We start from the raw sequence: 10,771 nt of genomic DNA, 5'->3' as shown, positions 1-10,771 counted from the left end.
TGAATTATACTAGACTTGTATTAAATTACCAGTTTTCAAAATTTGTATCTCAGAATGCTTGTTCTGTGTCAGTGAAACAGGGATTTCATACGCCTTGATTCACAATTTTTTTTTTTTTTGGGATGGAGTTTCGCTCTTGTTACCCAGGCTGGAGTGCAATGGCGCGATCTCGGCTCACCGCAACCTCCGCCTCCTGGGTTCAGGCAATTCTCCTGCCTCAGCCTCCTGAGTAGCTGGGATTACAGGCATGTGCCACCATGCCCAGCTAATTTTTTTTGTATTTTTTTTTAATAGAGATGGGGTTTCACCGTGTTTACCAGGATGGTCTCGACCTCTTGACCTCGTGATCCACCCGCCTCGGCCTCCCAAAGTGCTGGGATTACAGGCTTTGAGCCACCGCACCCGGCCCTATTCACATTTTAATATTTTAAACTTTAAAATATTATAAATGTTTATATACACTCAAGTGCATATCATGCTAAATTTTAATATATTAGGACAACTGATTTGTACCAGCAGGTAATCTCAAGAGAGTTATACTGAGTGAAGTCCGGGCATGGCGGCTCACGTCTATAATCCCAGCACTTTGTGAGGCCAAGGCAGGTGGATCGCCTGAGGTCAGGAATTCAAGAGCAGCCTGACCAACATGGCAAAACTGTGTCTCTACAAAAAATACAGAAGTTAGCCGGGCATGGCGGTGCATGCCTGTAATCCCAGCTACTCCATCACACACACACACAAAAGAGAGAGTTAAAGGTTACATACTGTATGATTGCATTTATGTAACATTATTGAAATAAAACTGCAGAGATGGAGAACAGATTTAGTGGTTGCTATGAGTTAGAAATGGGAGGTGAGGGGTGGTGTGGTTAAAAGTGGTAGCATGAGGGAGCTGTGTAGGGATGGAACAGTTCTCTATCTCAGGTGTGATTATACAAAGCTACAAATGTGATAAACTTTCATACAACCACACACACACATACTGCATACAAATCCTAGCATTCTTAAGTCCCATTTTGCATACAAAACTGGTTAAACCTGAATAAACTTGGGATTGTACCAGGTCAGTTTCCTGATGGTGACATTGCACTAGAGTCACATAAGTAACAACGTTGGAGGAAGTTGGGTGAGCATACTTGGGACCTCCCTGTGTACTTGAGGCAGGTGGGTCACCTGAGGTCAGGAATCCTTTGTCTGCCTGCAGAAGCACTGCTGGGCTGCCACGGGTTCAGTGAAGGTGCTGTGTCTTTTATTTACTCAGGAAAGTTAGGCCGGATTCTGCAGTGGTGGCTGCCCCTCCCCCCTACCAAGCTGGATCCTTCCAGGTCGCTTCCTAGGTGCGAAACTGCCGTGAGAGTTTTTTTTTTTCAGTCTGCTGGGCTTTGTTGAGGGGAGCGGGGTGGGGGGGGGACCCATCCTGCTGCATGGGCTGTTTCCCTGTTTTTAGTTCCCCTACCCTCTGCTGATAGCTCCTGCGCTGGCCAAAGTTGCTGCTCTGCCCTGTTCAGGCGGCTTGCTGAGGCTTTTCAGCCTGACAAAGATCTCTATTCTGTGGGTTGTAGAGGGTTTGGGTGGAGCACTGTATCCGAACCGGAGTCCCAGAGGGGGAGATCCCCCTGTCCTCCTGTGGGTTGCATGCACCTCCTGGGTGGGGCAGTACCCTGCCTTGCCTCAACTTGCCTTATTTGGTTTATACCCTTTGTCCAACCAGACCCATAAAATGAACCTTGTACCTCATTTGGAATTGTGGAGACCACTCGATTTCTGCATCTGTCTCTCACACTGGGAGCTTCACCATCTTGGAATCCTCCTCCTTGTGGCTTCTTACAGAAGTTTGGTATCTGATAGGACAAATATGCTTATTTTCATATTTTTCTTAGCTATTCTGATGAATTTACTGTTTCCGGTGAGTTTTAGAATTATTTTGATGAGTTTTAAGACAAATTCCCTTGAGATTTTGATTAGAATTGTGCTAAATTTATAGATGAATATGGGAAGGAGTCACTAGCAGGTCTTTCCATCAAGGAGCATACTGTATATGTCTATTCTGGAGTTGCCTCTCTGATAACGCTTTTAACCTAAATGCTCATTGTAGCATTGTTTTGTTCTAAACACATGTATTACAAAGATAGTATTAGAGTTAGTTAGTTGAAGGAAAAGCCTCATGTCTCTCCCTGTTTTTATTTCTCTTTTCACCTTTAATTTTGGGTCTAAAGAGACTTTATCATGATACGTGGTATATGTATACTCAGGCTTTTGTAACAATTGGCAGTATGGTATGATCTCTTTTTCTTATTGCCATTAATGTAATGATTAAGGACTAATCAAGTTGATAACTGTATTTAACTGTTATGTTAAATATGAAGGATGTTTCCAGTTTCTGAGAGTACACATTAAGGTAGTGCTTTTACTCTTGCTTTGTTTGAAAAATGTTTCAGGAGGAGTTGTTTTATTTTTTTGAAAAAACTCTTTGAGGTAATATGTAATTGTTGTGAAAATTTCATACAATATTGTAGCTTATAAAGAAGAAAGTGCCTTTTGAGAAGGTGAGTTTTGTTCTCCAAGCTTTCAGTCACTGAAGTGCCTCCTTGTTACTTTTGCCTTATATTTGTATCTTCTATACTGTTAATTCGTAACAGTTTTCTTAAAATTCACTAAAAAACCCCCAAAAATCCTTAATGGTAAGAGCTGTGAACTCATACATTGATGTATATTAGATGAATACATAATGTTGATGTTTCATGTATATTGCTGTATATTAAGAAACATTGATGCATATGAAATAATTTATTCAAAAGTATGTATACTTTATGACACACTGGCACAGTGAGTGGAAGTATAGGTTCTGAAATCAAGGTTTCATGGTTTTAAATCCTGATTCTGCTATGTCCTCCCTCAGTGATACTAGATAATAAACTTAAGCCTCTGCTTCCATTTTATTTGTTAAATGAGGTTAGTATGCCACCTGCCTTGTAAGGTTATTAGGATACTAACCAGCAGTTGTACATTCAGCCAGCACAGCCTAGTACACAGCTGTTTCACAAATCCTAGCTATCATTCAATAGAATAATTTGTAAGTGCATTGCATCTCCTTCAAAGCTAGTTCTCACAAAAGTATCTCATTTTTAAAGTGTTCACATAGTATTCATTGTAAGAATATACAACAATTTATGAAACAAGTTTTATCATTATTTTTTGTCATTTTTTTTAAAAAAAGCAACAAATAACAGGATTGGTTTCTAATATGTATCACCAGATTTCCCTCCCAAAGGACCATATTCATTTGCTGTTCTGTCAGTTTAGACTTTGTGATTTAAAAATGGGGTGGGGGGCAATAGTGTGTTTAAAAATAAAACTTGTTTCTGTTTTACTTAACATTATTATTCACCAGTCATTAAGGAATACATTAATTAATATTTATTCTTGTTGAATCTGTGCGATTTTCTGAGAGGTAGGTAAACCTTCTCTAACCCCACCCCCCGTGTGTGTGTGTGTGTGTGTGTGTGTGTGATGCAGTTTATGTGTGTGGTGCTAGAAATTGAGAAATTACAGTAATTTCATAATATTCTGGTCAGGGATCCCTGAAATATCAGAGTCATCTCCAGTGGATAGCCAATGTTTTCAAGTCAATAGGGTCCCTGGGAGAAAGATTGGTATTAAATATTTGCACTAACAAATGGAAGACAAAAGGACTGTGCATTTTATTCTTAACTAGGACTTGAGTAGCAAATTCCAGGGTAGAAGACTTGAATGAGTCCAGCTGGTTCATGTGGAAATGGTGGTTTTTTGGAATCTAGTTAAGCTTAAATTGTTTCAAACTAAAGGAGGCCATGAGATGAACACTTTTCATCTCCCCAGTTCTCAAACACACATAGATCTTCCCCACATTTCACTCCTTTCTGTCAGTTACCCTGGGTCATGTAACCAGAGTGAGCCCATTTGCCCTGGCTGACTGCTGATCTGGCCTTGGACACCTGCCCTGGCCTCTTCTGCCCAAGCAGTAGGTTTGGCCCTGGCTGTCCCTGACAATGCAAGGTACAGGAGGGAGTGACAACCTTCTCAGCCACTTCAGTCACATGGAAGGAGAAAAGTGAGCTCGCATCTCTGCGCTGACCTTTTCACAGTGATGCTGCTCAGTGACACACAGACCCAGTCAGCGTTCTCACATCTGCCTTCCTCCTTCCTGAGAATCAGGAGAAAGAAGAGCTCAGGCTTGATTTCTCACCTCAAAAGACAGCACATAAAAACTTGCAGCCATTCTCAGAAGCGTTGGTTTTCTGTTGGGTTGTTGCTTGTGTCAAGTCAGCCAGAAAGAAGTAGAGTAAAAATTGACTTGCTGAGGATTACACATAATCCATGTCACCCCCAGCTGTGCATCAGCCTCCAGCAAGTGACTTCTTACTCTTGAGACGCTCTTTCCTCTTGCATAATGGTTCATGACATGTTCTTCATTTTCCTCCTACCACTTTCAATTTTTTTCTTTTTTTCCTGGCTTATTCTCCTGTATCTGGCCATTAAATGTTGATGTTGCACCAATCAGCCCTAGGCCCTTCTGTCATTCCTCTTTCCCTAAACAGTCACAGCCACGTCCATGGCCTCAGTCATGGGCCAATCCAACATTTTCATCTCTACCCCAACCTCTCCTGTTGAGAACTCCATCTGCTAATGCCTAATTGCCTACTGCACATTTCTACTTGGATGTCTCAAAAGTACAGTATTCTAAATTTAGCATGTCCAAGATTTATTTCATATTCTTCCTTTCAAAATGCTGTTTGCTATCTTAATGAAAGGCATCACTGGCTGGGCACGGTGGCTCATGCCTGTAATCCCAGCACTTTGGGAGGCTGAGGCGGGTGGATTGCCTGAGGTCAGGAGTTCAAGACTAGCCTGGCCAACATGGTGAAACCATCTCTACTAAAAAAAAAAAAAAAAAAAAAACCCACAAAAAATTAGCTGGGTGTAGTGGTGGGTGCCTGTAATCCCGGCTACTTGGGAGGCTCAGGCAGGATAATTATTTGAATCCATGAGCAGAGGTTGCAGTGAGCAGAGATTGTGCCATTGCAGTCCAGCCTGGGTGACAGAGCAAGACTCGATCTCCAAACAAAAAGAAAAGAAAGGCATCACTACCCAAGCAATTCTGCAAGTCACAAACCTGGGACATTTCCGTGATTCTTTCTCTCTCCTCCCTGCCCCTCACCAAATCCAATCAACCACCAGGTCCCATTGATTGTTTTTAACCTTCTTCTATTGTGAACTATAACATGCACAGAGCACCAGGCACAGTAGCTCACACCTGTGATTCCAGCACTTCGGGAGGCCAAGGTGGGCAGATCATGAGGTCAGGAGTTCGAGATCAGCCTGACCAATATGGTGAGACCGCATCTCTACTAAAAATACAAAAATTAGCCAGGCTAGGTAGTGCACACCTGTAGTCCCAACTACTCAGGAGGCTGAGGCAGGAGAATCATTAGAATCCAGGAAGTGGAGATTGCAGTGAGCTGTGATCATGCCATTGCACTCCAGCCTGGGTGACACAGTGAGACTCCATCCCCCCCCAAAAAAAAATACACACAGAAAAATCATTGAACGGTGCATTTTTTTGTTGTAATCAACAAAGCATAACCCTGTAACCAATAATCAGGTCATTAAATAGACCAATGCCCATGCTCCTAACAGCCCTAATCAACTATATGCCTCCTCCTCAAAAATGTTACCTCTCTCCTAACTTCCATGAAATTCATTTTCTCACTTTTCTAAGATCACACCCAAACTTGGTAGTTTAGTTTTCCCTGCTCTTTGAACTTTATATAAATGGAACCATTTTGTTTGTTTTCTTTACTTGGCTGCTTTCACTCAGTGTCATTTTGTGAGATTCACCTGTGTTTGATGGAGCTGTAGTTTGTTCATTAGACATTGCTGAGTAATACTCTACTATGAATCTAACACAATTGTTGTATTCACTCCCCCTCTTTTTTTTGGAGACTGAGTTTCACTCTTTTCACCCAGGCTGGAGTGCAGTGGCTCGATCTTGGCTCACTGCAACCTCCACATCCCAGGTTCAAGCGATTCTCCTGCCTCAGCCTCCCGAGTAGCTGGGACTACAGGTGAGCACTACCACGTCCCACTAATTATTGTATTTCTAATAGAGATGGGGTTTCACCGTGTTGGCCAGGCTGATCTCAAACTCCTGACCTCAGGTAATATACCTGCCTTGGCCTCCCAAAGTGCAGGGATTAGATGTGAGCCACCATGTCCAGCCTTCACTCTCTTTCTGATGGATATTTGTCTCCAGCAATTATGAATACTGCTGCTATGAACATTTTTTCATATCTACAGTTTTACTTAGTAATGCCAGACTATTTTTCAAGGTGGCACTAGTTTAGATTCCTACCAACAATGTGTGAAAATTCCTGCTTATCCACCTCTTTATCAAGGCTTAGAATTGTCAATCTGTTAAATTTTATTAACCATTCTGGTAGGTACATAATGGGTTTTTGTGTGTAACTGAGGTGTATGTCATACACAATAAAATGTGAAAATATGCAGCCTAAAAGAACATTTTACATAAAAATTTATGTAACCGCTACCCATATGAAGATATAGAATATTTCCATCACCCCAGAAAGTTCTCTCATGCTCTTTTCCAGAAAGAAGCTGCTATTCTATCCACACTGTTTTGACTTTAGCCCCTATACATGTGTTTTGCTTGTTTTTGAACTTCACATAAATGAGCTCAGATGGTATGGACTCTACTGTGTCTGGCTTCTTTTGCCCAGCATAATGGTTTTTTGCAATATATCCAAGTTGTTGGTTACTCTTTTTTTCTTGCTGAGTTCTGGTGTATGATTATATTACATTTTGTTTATTCATTTTCTTATTGATTGTTTCTAGGTTTTGGATATTGTGAATTAAGTTGCTATCAACATCCTTATATATACTTACTTCTCTTGGGTATATATCTAGGAGTAGATTTCTGGGTCATGGGATAGGTGAGTCTTTAATGTTATTAGAAATGACAGAACAGTTTCCCAAAGTGGTTGTACTAATTAACACTTCACATTGGTTTTAATTAGCATTTCTCTGATTACTAATGAGGTTGAGCAGTCTTTTATATGTTTTGTTGTTGTTGTTATGGTTGTTGTTGTTTTGGCCATTTGTATATCTTCTGTTTGAAGAGTTCATTGAAGTCTTTTGCCTAATTTTTTTGTAGGTGTTCTTTGTTTTATTGGTTTGTATAAGGGATAATATATTGATCCCCTCTTCTCCCTGCCCCATATCTTTGTTGCAGCTATCAATTACTAGTTAGTGGATAGCTTTTTTATTCTCTTAAAGATATCTCTTCAGTAACAGAAAAATTTTCAATTTTTGTTTTTAATGATTACAGATACATAATAACCATACATATTTATGGGGTAGATGTGATATTTTGATGCAAACATACAATGCATAATTATCAGATTAGGGTAGAGTACATCTTCACCATGTCAGCCAGGCAGGTTTTCAACTCCTGACCTCAAGTGATCCACTCACCTTGGCCTCCCAAAATGCTAGGATTACAGGCGTGAGCCACGAAGATCGCACCACTGCATTACACTCCAGCGTGGGTGACAGAGCGAGACTTCTCATCTCAAAAAAAAAAAAAAGAAAACAGACAACCTAGACATGGCAAAAACAGTGTAAAGAAAATTGGGACTCCAATGATAAGCTGGGAAAAAGTAGTTGCCATGCAGCGTGTTCAAAGGGCTAAGTTCCTTTATAAAGCAGGATCGCTTGCTGATAGAAAAGGCCAACAGCTCGGTAGACAAACGGGCACATTAGAGACAGTTCAAAGGAAAAACGAGCGGCTTTCATGATAAATGTATGAAATGATCCTCAGTTTCAGCTGTTATAAGAGAAAAGCAAATTAAAACTATACTGAAGGCATTTAAAAAATATCCAATTAGCCAAGATTAAGAAGTTTGATTAACTGTTGGCTAAGGTGTAGGAAAATAGATTTCCATCTATTAATTGTAAGATTCTAAACTCTATGGAGAGTAACTGAATAATTATTAAAATTTAAGAACGCACATACCTTGTGTAGTATAGATAAGTTTAGATAAGTTGTGATGTATTTACATAATGGGATACTATAAAGCAACGCCTGTAATCCCAGCACTTTGGGAGGCCGAGGCGGGTGGATCACAAGGTCAAGAGATCGAGATCATCCCGGTCAACATGGTGAAACCCCGTCTCTACTAAAAATACAAAAAATTAGCTGGGCATGGTAGCGCATGCCTGTAATCCCAGCTACTCAGGAGGCTGAGGCAGAAGAATTGCCTGAACCCAGGAGGCGGAGGTTGCAGTGAGCCGAGATCGCGCCATTGCACTCCAGCCTGGGCAACAAGAGCAAAACTCCGACTCAAAAAAAAAAAAAAAAAAAAGAATGAATTACAATTCACACAACATGAATGACTCACAAATATAATGCTAGGTGAAAGAGCCAAACACAGAAATATACTTTCAAAAAGAGACCAAATTGTTGTGTTAGAAGTCAGGATAGTAATACTTTTGGGAAGCTCACTGTATGTAGACATGAGGGGCTTTTGGAGGCTTATAATCTTTTTTTTTTTTGTCTGTGTTAGGTGGGATTATGTTGGGAAAATTTATTGAGCTATGAACTTAAGAATTATGTACAGTTCTGAATGTATGCTATACTTCAATACACATAATTATGTAAATAAAAACAGCATGTATACATGCAGTCACACATAAAGAATGCACATAACTTTTGTTTTAGCAGTTTTGTCCTTGGCATATAACATATATTTACACACACTCTTGCATATGTGGGGGTTAAAAATAGCATGAAGGTATTCATTTCTGTGTTTGTAAGCACAAATGTTCATACAAAACTTAATTACTCATAAGTAGGGAGCTGGTAAAATAATTGATATAGTCATGTAGTGAATTAGTAGCATCTCTTAAAAGGAGTAAGGCAGCTCGATATGAAGTAACTTAGTAAAGTCTCTAAGATACAGTAAATGAAAAGACCAAAGTGCATGAACAGTATGTGTAACATATGCTACTATTTGTATATGGGTGTGTTTTATCTCAAAAGGCATATATTTGCAAGCATATGTAGCTAGAATATATTTGGAAAGATGAGACTATATCCTAACACTGGCTGTCTCTGAGGAGTGGAACTCAGTGGCCAGAAGGCATAATTGGGTGATACTTTCTATACTAATTTGTGACTTAAATTTTTTTAAATTTTGAATTTTGATAAAATGCATATATCAAAACTTGTTACCTTAAACATTTTTAAGGGTATAGCTCAGTAGTGTTAAGTGCATTCATATTGTACTACCAGTCTCTAAAACTTTTTCATAGCCATTAAACAAGTGCTTAATACTTCTTCCTGCCCTCAGCAGTCACCATTCTACTTTCTGAGTCTATAAATTGGACTGCTCTAGATAGCTCATGCCAGTGGAATCAAATAGTATTTGTCTGTTTGTAACTGGTTTGTTTCACTTAGCACAATATTCTCAAGGTCCATACTACTTTGTGACTTTTGAATTCTGTTCATTGTTCATTTATTACCCATTTTCAAAAGAGCATTAAAGTAAAAAGACGTGACGTTATTGAGAGCTCATTAATTAGATAGTTAAAAGTTGATGGCTGGTGTGTCTTTTTCATTTCAACCAATATTAAATGCCAGTTTTGGCAGCAAAACAACTTTATGCCAAAGCACCATTTGAAGCTGCATTTATGATGTGTTTCTCCTTTTGTCATCTGTGGGTACCCCCAAAAGGCAGGCTGAAGTCCCCAGCCTCTTGACTCTGCTCAACAGTTTCCTACCTTGGCTTACCGTCCAACTTTGGCCTGCTCTTCCAAATCTACCTCTTTTCCCCAGGAACAAGCTGCTTCTTTCTATGCCAAGGGCATGGCTTCCTCCTTGCAGATTTTCCTCATATCTCTGATGTGGAAAAAGGGGGTTTTTCATCTGCTAGCTTTTTAGTGCACCTTTGAGATCATTATTCTGGAGCCCTCTACAATAACATTGTTTCTCATGGATTGAAATTCGTTATTTCCAGTAGGATTTTTGACTAGATGTGGGAAAAGAAGAACAAGTTGAAATCACTCTGAAGCTTATGGGAGGACTGGGTATCATTAACTGGTACAGAGGGAGAAAGACAGGCTCTAGGTGGAAGATATGTGACTTGTTTTTGAAAATCGTGGTGTAAGTTTCAGGCCTGTAAAATCAGCTGGAGTTACGGGCTAGAAATGGGGACTTAAAAAATAGGGGTGTGTGTGTGTGTGTGTGTGTGTGTGTGTGCGCGTGCGCGCACATGCATGTGCGCATGCATGTATTGAAAATACAGAAAAATAAAATGTGACCCATAAAGTAGGTCATGATTCTTAATACTTTAAGTGAATTAGCTTATGTTTTTTTTCCTCTGGTTGTATGTGTATGAAAATATTTATATAGCTAGCATGGTAGCTCACACCTTTAATCCTAGTGCTTTGGGAGGCTGAGGCCAGAGGATCACTTAAGGCCAGGAGTTTGAGACTGGCCTGGCCAATGGTGACACCTCATTTCTACTAAAAACACAAAAATTAGAGCAGGGCATGGTGGCATGTTCCTATAGTTCCAGCTACTCGGGAGGCTGAGGCATGAGAATTGCTTGAACTCTAGAGGCAGAATTTGCAGTGAGCCAAGACTGAGACGTTGAACTGCCTGGGTGACAGAAGAAGACTCTTCAAAAAAAAAAAAATATATATATATATATAT

The sequence above is a fragment of the Sapajus apella genome, unplaced genomic scaffold (genome assembly GCF_009761245.1).
Source record: "Sapajus apella isolate SASKATOON/1434 unplaced genomic scaffold, GSC_monkey_1.0 scaffold116, whole genome shotgun sequence".
Lineage (NCBI taxonomy): Eukaryota > Metazoa > Chordata > Mammalia > Primates > Cebidae > Sapajus > Sapajus apella.
The sequence above is the reverse complement of the archived record's forward strand: the minus strand, read 5'-3'. Positions refer to the sequence as shown.